Raw genomic sequence first — 10,702 nt, forward strand, 5'->3', positions numbered from 1 at the left:
TTCTTTCTCACCAACAAGTGTTGTTTCATGAGTTTGTTCTTCCATTGTCCTTTCTGCAAAGAAGTAATGAAAGATGTTTTTTTCTCACCATCAATTGTTGTTCATGGGTTTCATAGTTCACATATAGTCTTATGTTTAGGAGATATCACTATAGATTTATAACCTAATTTCATATTTTTATGATTAGCTAGGAGTCACCTGATCACTAAATTCAAACTATACTTAATATTTTGTTATTTCCTTTTTCATTCTTATTTTAAGTTTTGTAACATTTTGGTGTGTTAAGTAAATTGAATATATTACCCTTTTTGGTTTATTTATATTATTAAATAATAATTTCCATAATATAAAGATCAAATACAAGATAAAATATGTAAAAATGTAATATGGTCAATATATTAGGAACGTACACCAAAATTGCTAAGTATAATAAAAATAAGGATCAAATTTGAAAACGTATAAACCTTTTGAGACCAAATTTGCAAAAAGGCCAACAATAATCATGGTTCATTTTGCAATCATGCTATGAGTGTGTGTAGTTTTTTCAAAATACAATGTCGTAATAACTAATAAGAAAAAAAAAATTCAAAGTATGATTCTATAAGCAAATAAATTTTTTACAATATATTACTTATGATAATTAATCTAATTAACACATTGTACTTTGGAAAGTTCATTCAAATATAAAATTGGAAAGTCAATCCATATGATGAGATAACTTCATTTAAATGTGCTTTATTGCATCATCATTTCAGTTTTTTTTTTCTTCAGACTTTTTACTATTAAAGCATAATATTTATGAAATATATTTAATTAGAACATCTTACCCTCAATTTTGGTTAATGCAGGATATACATTTTCACCTTTACTAGTTTGTTTATAATAGCATACTAATTTCATCTACGTATGCAACATCCTAAATTCACTTTTTGATTATTGCAACATTCTTTTTTACAACATTTTTTTACCTATTACATCCATATTTCATTTTTTTTTACTTTTATGGAATCCTGATTTCCAACCACCAGGATGTTTAACAAAAAAACAAACATGTACGTTTTCCTTTTTCGGCTTTTTGAATACTTCTTGTTAAATGATAGGTTCCATTGATTGTTGGCTTATTTTTAGCGAAAACGACATTAACATAAAGTTGTTTTGTTTTCATGCATTAGAGAGTAGTAATAGAATAGCGTGTTAAACTAGCATCCTAGTGTAGTGTGGGATGGTCATAAATGATATGACCACTAAGATATATAAGCAATTAAACATGACTTTACATATTCATTATTATCCATCTTTATTAGATACTAAAATAACACCATCATCACCATTGTTGTTTAAAAACATATTTTTTTTTATCTATATCAAATATCGTGAACCAAAACATGTTAGAAAATTAAGATATAACCACTTGATATGTTAGCAACTATAAATATAATCATTTGTAGAATTCCATTAAAAGCTAAATAGCAACGAACTATCTTTTATTTTTTGTTTGTAACTTGTTGTAAATAGCAACAAGCTTTATTTTTTTTTATTTTTTTTCCTTTTGTAACATGCACTAAATGAAAGAAATATCAATGTACTTTTTTTTAATTATAGCGTCTTACTTTCTTTTCTTCCTATTATTTGTACTTTAGAAAGACTCCAAAAATAGCATTTTCATCCAAATACAAAAAAAATTCAAAGCCCTCAATATGTATAATAAAGGTCTTATCTTTTATTAGATAAATCTTATATGAATCATAATTTACTAGTCAGATAATATAATTAATTTATTTTAAAAATTAGAATATGATTTTATAATTTTTCAGCTATGTAGTCCACAGGTTTTAAACTAATGATATAATAAAGAACAAGTGAAATTACTATGTCATTTCCTATTTTGTAAATATGAAGAAAGAAATACTATAATACTTCCATTGATTCCTCTACTATAGCATCCTACATTTTTAGTTTTTTTAATAGAAGTAGGATGTTATTTTCTGCTTTCTAAACGCAAAGTAGGATATAACGTCATGCTTTCATTTATTCCCTTTACCGTAACATCATACTTTACTTTATATATGTGATAATTTTTTGTGACTATGTATGTATGAAACTAGGATGTATTTTTATGTTTAATAAATTCATGGAAGGAAATAACATCATACTCAGTTATTCCATTTATCATAACATCATAGTTTATGTTATGTATGCGACTCTTTTGTGGAACTGTGTATATATAAAAGTAGGATGTTCTAATAAATAATTTTTGAAAGTATGATGTCATTTCCTTCCTTGTAAATATAGAGCATGAAATAACATTGTACTTTTATTGATGCTTTATTTGAGCTTTTGTATATACACATTGTTCTTTGAAAAATCAACCCCATTATAGAAATTTCATTCTAATACAAAATCATTTTTAATATAAAGTATCAATAATATGACAAAACTAAGTATTAAATCAATATTAATAAAAAGACAATATGTTCTTGCAACAAGTGAGTATGACAGATGACGTATGTACATATTTAGTCTTGATGCATCTTTTGTTCCCCCTCCAAACTATATTGATATGTGCAAGATAAACAACTTCAATCTCCTCCCCCATGGCTTCTAGGAAATAAACAAAGATTTAAATGAGCTTCCTTCTACCATTGTTACGATACTCATCCATTTTGAGGCAGAGGTAGGCTCTCGATAGATCCCTATAAGGATGTGTCATCAGGAATTGATTCTTTTCGGCTCGAGTGACCTCATACCTATCATATTCCTCAACATGTTTAATGATGTCAGTTGTGCATTAGGGAGGATACACCCTTAATATTTGCATGATTTCCTTATTAGTATTTGAACACCAATCCTCCTAGACACTTCGATTTAGTTTAGTGTACGTAGCTGCTGGCAAACATAGTCGCCTCAAGATTGGTGAAAACCTTCAAGCCAAGTTCAATATTGGACCCCTTTATCAGTATTTGATATTCGGCGAATTGTTAGTCCAAGGCTCTGCAATAGGCTCGGTGTATTAGATCCTCCAACATAGCCAATACAAACTCAAACTTGCATGATCGTCATGTTTTATAGATAAATTTCATATTTAATCAATTCTTATTCAGATATCCAATAGTATGACCTGGATCTTTCAAGAAGTTTTCTTATTACCTCTGATGATAATCGCAAAACTTGTTGATATGAAGTTTATGTTCATTTAGAAGAAAATCTTTGTCATGGTTGGCACTCATAAATCCATAAGGAGCCACAACATCTAGAACATCTTTAATTTTTTTATCCTAATTTATGGGAGCCATCTTGACTACACAAACGTCCCACTATTAGAAAACCAATATACAAATTACTAATACAAGCCATCTGAGGTTGGGGTAAGAATGGATATGGAGCATAAAGTATTATTGGGAAAATGGCCTCAAGGATCCCCAATAATTCTCCTAATAACAATGGTAGAGAAAAATAATTGGATAAAAGAATATATATATGTGGAAGCTCCAAAACTAGAGAAAAAACACAGGCCTCCAGAGAGAAAGATCCACTATATGATAAATTGTTACAATCACATAGACTAATCTCTTAAACCTCCCCCTAAAATACTCAGTCTTCCAAAGTGTTAACTAAGATTTGTATACTCTAAAACATCAACAGAATCTCTAAAAATAAGAGAAGAAATAAAGAACCAAACACTTCAAGTGTATTTTGGTTGGGGTTCATTGAAACCAATGCATTGGTCTTCTTTTATAAGCTTGGAGACCTTACAAGCTTTCATCCGTCTAACAATATGGGATGGGAAAACAATACTCGTTCTTTAGCCAAAACATTATCTTTAAACTAGAATCATAATTCTAAAGATATGAAGTATCATACTCCATTATAAAAGATTATCGCTACTTATAATAGACCATTATAAGAATTTCACCTCGTCTCATGTTGAAAATTTTGATGAAAATTTATGGTTCAACTTGCTCGCTTGGAATACCCCGAAGTTCATTAGCCATCAACATGATATTCACCAGACTTCTTAAATTTACGCCAATCAATGCCCATGTGAAAATCATGAACCCGCTAATAAAATTACTTCCTTTTTCATGGTATCATGAGAATACCATAGGGATGACATGACTTCAAAAGAAATCATCACCGCCAGTACCGACAGTGATATTTTTAACTATATTGTAGTCTTTTTCCAAATCTGATCCACCTGGATAATTATTCTTGACATGTATAGGTTTTCTACACTTGCAGCATACCAGAATCCTTTGTGACTTTTGCTTCTACCCATTCTTGCATATTATAATCGTTCTTTTTGAAAAAGCATGGTTGCTACTCTCTAGTCTTTTCTCTTTAGACAAGATTTTTTTAGTAAAATTTTCATACTTCAGGGTCTCCTTCCCATATGTTAGAATAGGCTTCATATGCTAATAGGATGACAGAAAAGATAATATGAGCCTTAGTGTTTTGTCCTCATCTTCAACCTTTACACCATTAGTCTCCAACTTTGACAGGGTGTTATTAAGAACACTTAGATGATCAGAAATTTTTGTATCTCCATCCATGCGGAGAGTATGAAACTATTCCTTGAGATAAAACTTATTTGAGATGCCTTTTCCTTGATAGAACTATTGATGTTTCTCCTGAAGATCCTTTTGTCATTGATATGTCATATACATTTGAAAGAACATTCTTCGCTAGAGACAAACTAATCGCACTTGCTGCTCTTAAATCCAAATTTTCCTATTCTTTATCATCAACTTTACTAGTCTTAATTGAATCACCGTTGGAAACATGGGCTAGTTTCCCCTTTTAATGCCTTGTGTAACCCATGATAAATCAACATATCCTTGACTTAAACTTGGCGCAAACCAAAATTGCTTCTTCCGTCATATTTCTCTACATCGAACCTCATGAGACTTTATTTTGACATTGTATACTTATCCCACACAATATTCTATAATAGAAAAATATGACCCAGGCCTATTAAAAATTAAACCAATAAAGGATTCCCAGGAAAGATAGGTCAATAACTACATACACAATTAAGTACCAAGTATTTCTTATCCATAACCTTCTTTGGATATTATATACTCCTAACCGGTATATAATTCTATCGTATATAAAACAGTTAACCGAATCCTCGTTTATGACATGTAGGACAGATCGAACTGCAACCGCGAAGCATAAGTCGAACCTTCAAAGTACCAAGACACCTTCCAATATGGCCAATGGAGATTTATTTCTGATTTTTGGAAGATAAGACAAAGTAGAAACCATAGAGCATATGACGAACCAGTAAAACAGAGACCTCCTCCAAAACCCAGAGCTATGATACCACTTATTAGAAAATGAACTTAAGGATCCCCAACATACCTCTCAATAACAATAGAATGAAAAATAACTTGATACAAAAATATACATGGAATAAATCCAAAATCAGAGAAAAACCATAGGCCTCTAGAGAGAAAAATCCACTATATAATAAATTGTTATAATCACATATAATAATCACTCAAACATCCCCCAAAAATACTCCAACTCTTCCAAAGTGTTAACTAATACTTTCTATACTTTAAAACATGAGAAGAAAATCTAAAGCAAGAGAAAAAAGAAATAACCAAACACTTCAAGTGTCTTTTGGTTGGGGCACATTGAAACCAAAATTTTAGTCTTCTTTTATAAGCTTGGAGACCTTCCACTCTTCCATCCTTCTATCAATGTGGGATGGAAAAATACTAGTCATTATTTAGCCAAAACTCAACAAAGTCTTTACAAAACACTAAACTAAAGAACCATCGCTATTCGCAAATCACATAAGTCTTTGTAAATTTACTCGTGTGGTCATTTGTTGTCATATTTGAAGACATATAGTTTTTTTAAATCCATACGTCAACCATTTCATTGGTGCCTAAATTGAAAAAGTTAGGTTATTATATATTTTGACATTGTATACTAATGCGTGATATATATATATATATATATATATATATATATATATATATATATATATATATATATATATGTATATATATATATGTATATATATATATATATATATATATATATATATATAGAGAGAGAGAGAGAGAGAGTGTGTGTGTGTGTGTGTGTGTGTCACACCCCCAAACCAGACGGCGGAAACGTCCAGGGGTGGACGACTTCATTTGTAGTATCACAACACATGTATCATAGTAATCAAAGTACAAACAACCATTGTATTTAGAAAGGATAAGTATTTACATATGTTCAATCATTGTATATTGAACCCAAAATAGTTATACAAAAGAAGAAGATATGACTCAAATTAGCTCCATCTTCTCAAAAAGCTCGGGGAGTACCTGTTTATTGTTTCCCTGAGAATACAAGTAATTTGAAAAGAGAGTATCAACATAAAGTTGAGTGAGTGCATATGTATTTATGTTTAAAAGGATGTTTCGGTATCTCGAATATGTAAACTATTCCAGAAAATCCTATATTTTCTGCTGTATATGAAAAGTAGTTTTATTCCCATAAAACCGTTCCATTTGTAAACCAATGTTTTATATTTGTAAAACTTGTAACTGAGAGTGTGCCTGGTTCCACCAGCTGTTATTGAAAACTGTAATATACTACTGTAACCTGTATTTTGTAAACTGGTACTTTGAAGATGTACTTACGTTTAGTTGATTATACACTAACGTATTGTTAATATCTTTTTAATGAGTTCTTATAACCATACTGAGACTGGATGGCCTGAAACAAATGCTTGTAGGCGTTTAAACTGTTGATAACAATTGTCACTCATTGGCATGTATGCCTGACTGTAGCTAGCAGTCTGAGTGTGGGGTTGTCATTCCCAACATAGATCGACACACAACTTGTTTCGATCCCCTGGCTGGAGATTCTAGTTATAATGTCAGGACTTTACCTTGGTTGTCTAAACGAATTAAACAACCTGAATTGAATGACTCATAAAAAGCATATAAATGTTACATGTATATTAGTCATGAAAACCCAATCATTCTAAAATAAATGATTGACAGTATGTTCTTGAATTAGTATTCCGAACATGTATTTGACAATTGTAAACCCTTGATTTGTTTTGAATCAAAACCGTTGTTTCTTGAAGAACAGTGTATTCTAGTATACTTAAATCATGAATTATTGTTCTATGTATCATAAATTATACCTATTATAATTTATATGTACTTTCTAAATCGGTATTTAACTGTTTTTGCATGTAACCCCTTTTTCAACATGTTACAAAGGTATTTAAACTGATGAAATAACTTTTATATTCATATACATATACAATTATATATAAGTAAAATTTAAACGACATTCGGACAAATAACTGGTACTATAAGCCCACATCCAAACAAGGAAAAGGACCCATAATGAGTTATCAGTCCTAAGCCTTTTGAATCTTATTTATAACAATATATATATATATATATATATATATATATATATATATATATATATATATATATATATATATATATATATATATATATACAAATATGAATTTTGGGGAAAAATATAAGTTTATTAAGGAGTTTAATATTTTGAGTATTTTTAATGACTTAATGTCATTTTATCACAATTTGAAATCATTCGTTTGTAACACAAAGATTCTTGTGTTAGACTTGTATTTCCCCCCTTAAAACAGTAAAAATTATGAAAATACGGGGGTATGAACTCACTTGATAGGTGGTGATTTGGACAGCGTTTCGTTTCCTGGAAATGAGTTTATTTGACGAAAAACCGGCTTAAATCGAGCAGAGTTTCGACTAGAGAAAGTTGTTTTTCTCGGGAATCGTGGGGCTTCGAGGCTTACTTAGGGTTTGAGATATGATACCGGGGCCTTGGGGGTTGTTTGTAAGTTTATGGAAGTGAAAGGGGTGAAAAAGGATGGAAAATGGTGAAAGAAATGTGTAAAATCCGAGAAATCTCGCACCATATATATAGGCCGAAGCCTCGGATCCGAAGCAAGGGGAGGTTGCCGCGTGTTCGGACAGGTGGCAAGGGGGAAGGGCTTTCTTCGGACAGCTGGCTCGGCGTGTCGGATGGCCATGACCGGACTTCGGTCGAATCGGACGAAGGCACAGTGCGAGGTCGGAAGCTCCAGCACACGAAGGGCGTGTCCGACGGTTACTGGACCGCGGCTTCGGTCCAATCAAAAGGCGACACGGGTCCGACACGGGGAAGCCTCGGATGCGAGGTGACGTGTCCGGATTGTGGCCATGCGATTTTTCCCGGTTATCCACTAATTCTCGGTTTTTGTGCCCCAACTTGCGAAATTCATAACTTTCATATACGAGCTCCGTTTTCAACGTTCTTTATATGCACACATTGGTAAAATTATACTCTACGACTTTTGTTTAGACTTCGTCGGCTAATTTTAACTTTATTTTTAATATTATTATTTTTAATAGACCGGGACAGGAAATCCGTTAAAAATTCATAACTTCTTCATCCGACGTCCGTTTTTGTCTGTCTTTTTACCGTTGTACTTCTATTGACGAGACCTTTAATTCTCCTTTAGGTCGTGTCGGCTAAAAAGCACTCGATCTTTATTTCGAGTTTTTAGCTGTAACTGCTATACTGAACCTTAGAAAAATCATAACTTCTTCATACGAAGTCAGATTTTGACGTTCTTTTTATGAAAGTTCTCGGTTAAGCATAAACTACAACTTTCATTTATATTGTTATGGCTAAAAAGCCTTTTATTCAAAATTCACTTTTTATACTGAACAGTGTTTTTCCGGTTTTGTCGCGGATCTTCGATTGGTCATAACTTCTTCGTTATAACTCGGATTTTAGTGTTCTTTATATTTTTGGAAACCTTGTTACAATATCTACCACTTTGTTCATCCCAATCGAGATTGTTTGATACTTTATTTTTGAGGGTCAATTATGTAAATATACATAGTATGCTAAAATTTCTCTTTATTATTTTAAAAGAACTACAAATTGACCTACATTATTACATAGGTTTGAAATAACGGTTTGTTACATTATACCCCCGTTAGAGAGAATTTTGTCCCGAAATTAGAATTACAGATAGACTAGGGAAAAAGATGTGGATATTTCTGTAGCATTTGATCCTCCCGTTCCCAAGTGAATTCAGGTCCCCGTTTTGCATTCCAACGAACCTTCACTATCGGGACACGACTTTGTTTGGTTTTCTTAACTTCCCTGTCTAGAATCTCTACGAGTTCTTAACTCGATTTCCTCGAGTGGGATCACAAGAGTCTCGTCGGATATACACTTTTTCAAGTTCGAAACGTGGAAGGTAGGATGAATGTTACTTAGTTCTTGGGGTAGTCGAAATTTGTAAGCTACAGGACCGATTCTGGCAAGAATCTCGAATGGCCCTACGTACCTTGGATTCAATTTGTCACGCTTTCCAAAGCGTATCATGCCCTTCTAGGGTGAGACCTTTAGCAAGACGCGGTCACCAACCTGGAATTCCAAGGGTTTTCTCCTTTTGTCAGCGTAGCTTTTCTGTCTATCTCTGGAAGCTTTAAGTCGCTCCCGAATTTGTACGATATTCTCGGTAGTTTCTCGAATAATTTCCGGACCAGTGAGAGCACTGTCAGGAGTTTGACCTCTAGCTAGCTGCGTGTCACCCACTTCAGCACAGCACAGAGGGGATCTGCACTTGCGGCCATAAAGGGCTTCGAATGAAGCAGCCTTTATGCTAGTGTGATAACTGTTGTTATAAGAGAATTCAACAAGGGGTAAATGAATATCCCATGCCTTTCCAAAGTCTGTCACACAAGCTCGTAACATGTCTTCTATTGTTTGAATCGTCCTCTCACTTTGTCCGTCGGTTTGTGGATGGTAGGTTGTACTCATGTCCAGCCTAGTTCCCAGAGAGTTTTGTAAAGAATGCCAGAAACAAGAGGTGAATCTACTATCTCAGTCTAAAATAATAGATATTGGCACACCATGCAGTCTAACAATCTCCTTGAGGTCAGTTCTTGTTAGCTTCTCCATCTTGTCGGTTTCTTTTATTGGCAAGAAGTATGCGGATTTGGTTAATCTATCGACGATTACCCAAATAGTATCATAACCACCCGTTGTCTTGGGTAAATTAGTTATGAAATCCATTGTAATCCGCTCCCACTTCCATTTAGGGATTTCAGGTTGCTGTAATAAACCTGAAGGTTTCTGGTACTCTACCTTGACTTTGGCACAAGTAAGGCACGTGCCCACAAAGGTAGCGATTTCGGCCTTCATGTTAGGCCACCAGTATTGTTTTTTGAGGTCCAGATACATCTGTTCTGAACCTAGATGAATGGAGTATCGGGTTTTGTGTTCTTCATTCATAACCAAGTCTCTGTAACCACCGAAATTTGGCGTCCAGATCCGGTTCATGAAATAATAGACTCCATCATCCCTGACTTCGAAGTTCTTATCCATTCCTCTCAGAGTTTCACCTGCCATGTTTTTGGGTTTCAAGGCTTCAAGTTGAGCTTCTTTGATCTATGTGGACAGATGTGAATGGATTGTCATGGTGAACGGCTTTACTTGGCATCCTAAGTATTCTTTTCTGCTAAGGGCATCAGCTACTACGTTAGCTTTACCAGGGTGATAAAGAATCTCACAATCGTAGTCGTTCAGTAGCTCCACCCATCGTCGTTGTCTCATGTTCAGCTCTTTCTGATCGAAGATATGCTGGAGACTTTTATGGTCCGTGAATATTGTGCATTTCGTGCCATATAAG

This window comes from Lactuca virosa, chromosome 7 (genome assembly GCF_052849685.1).
Source record: "Lactuca virosa cultivar CGN04683 chromosome 7, Lactuca_virosa_CGN04683_v6, whole genome shotgun sequence".
NCBI classification, from domain to species: Eukaryota; Viridiplantae; Streptophyta; class Magnoliopsida; order Asterales; family Asteraceae; genus Lactuca; species Lactuca virosa.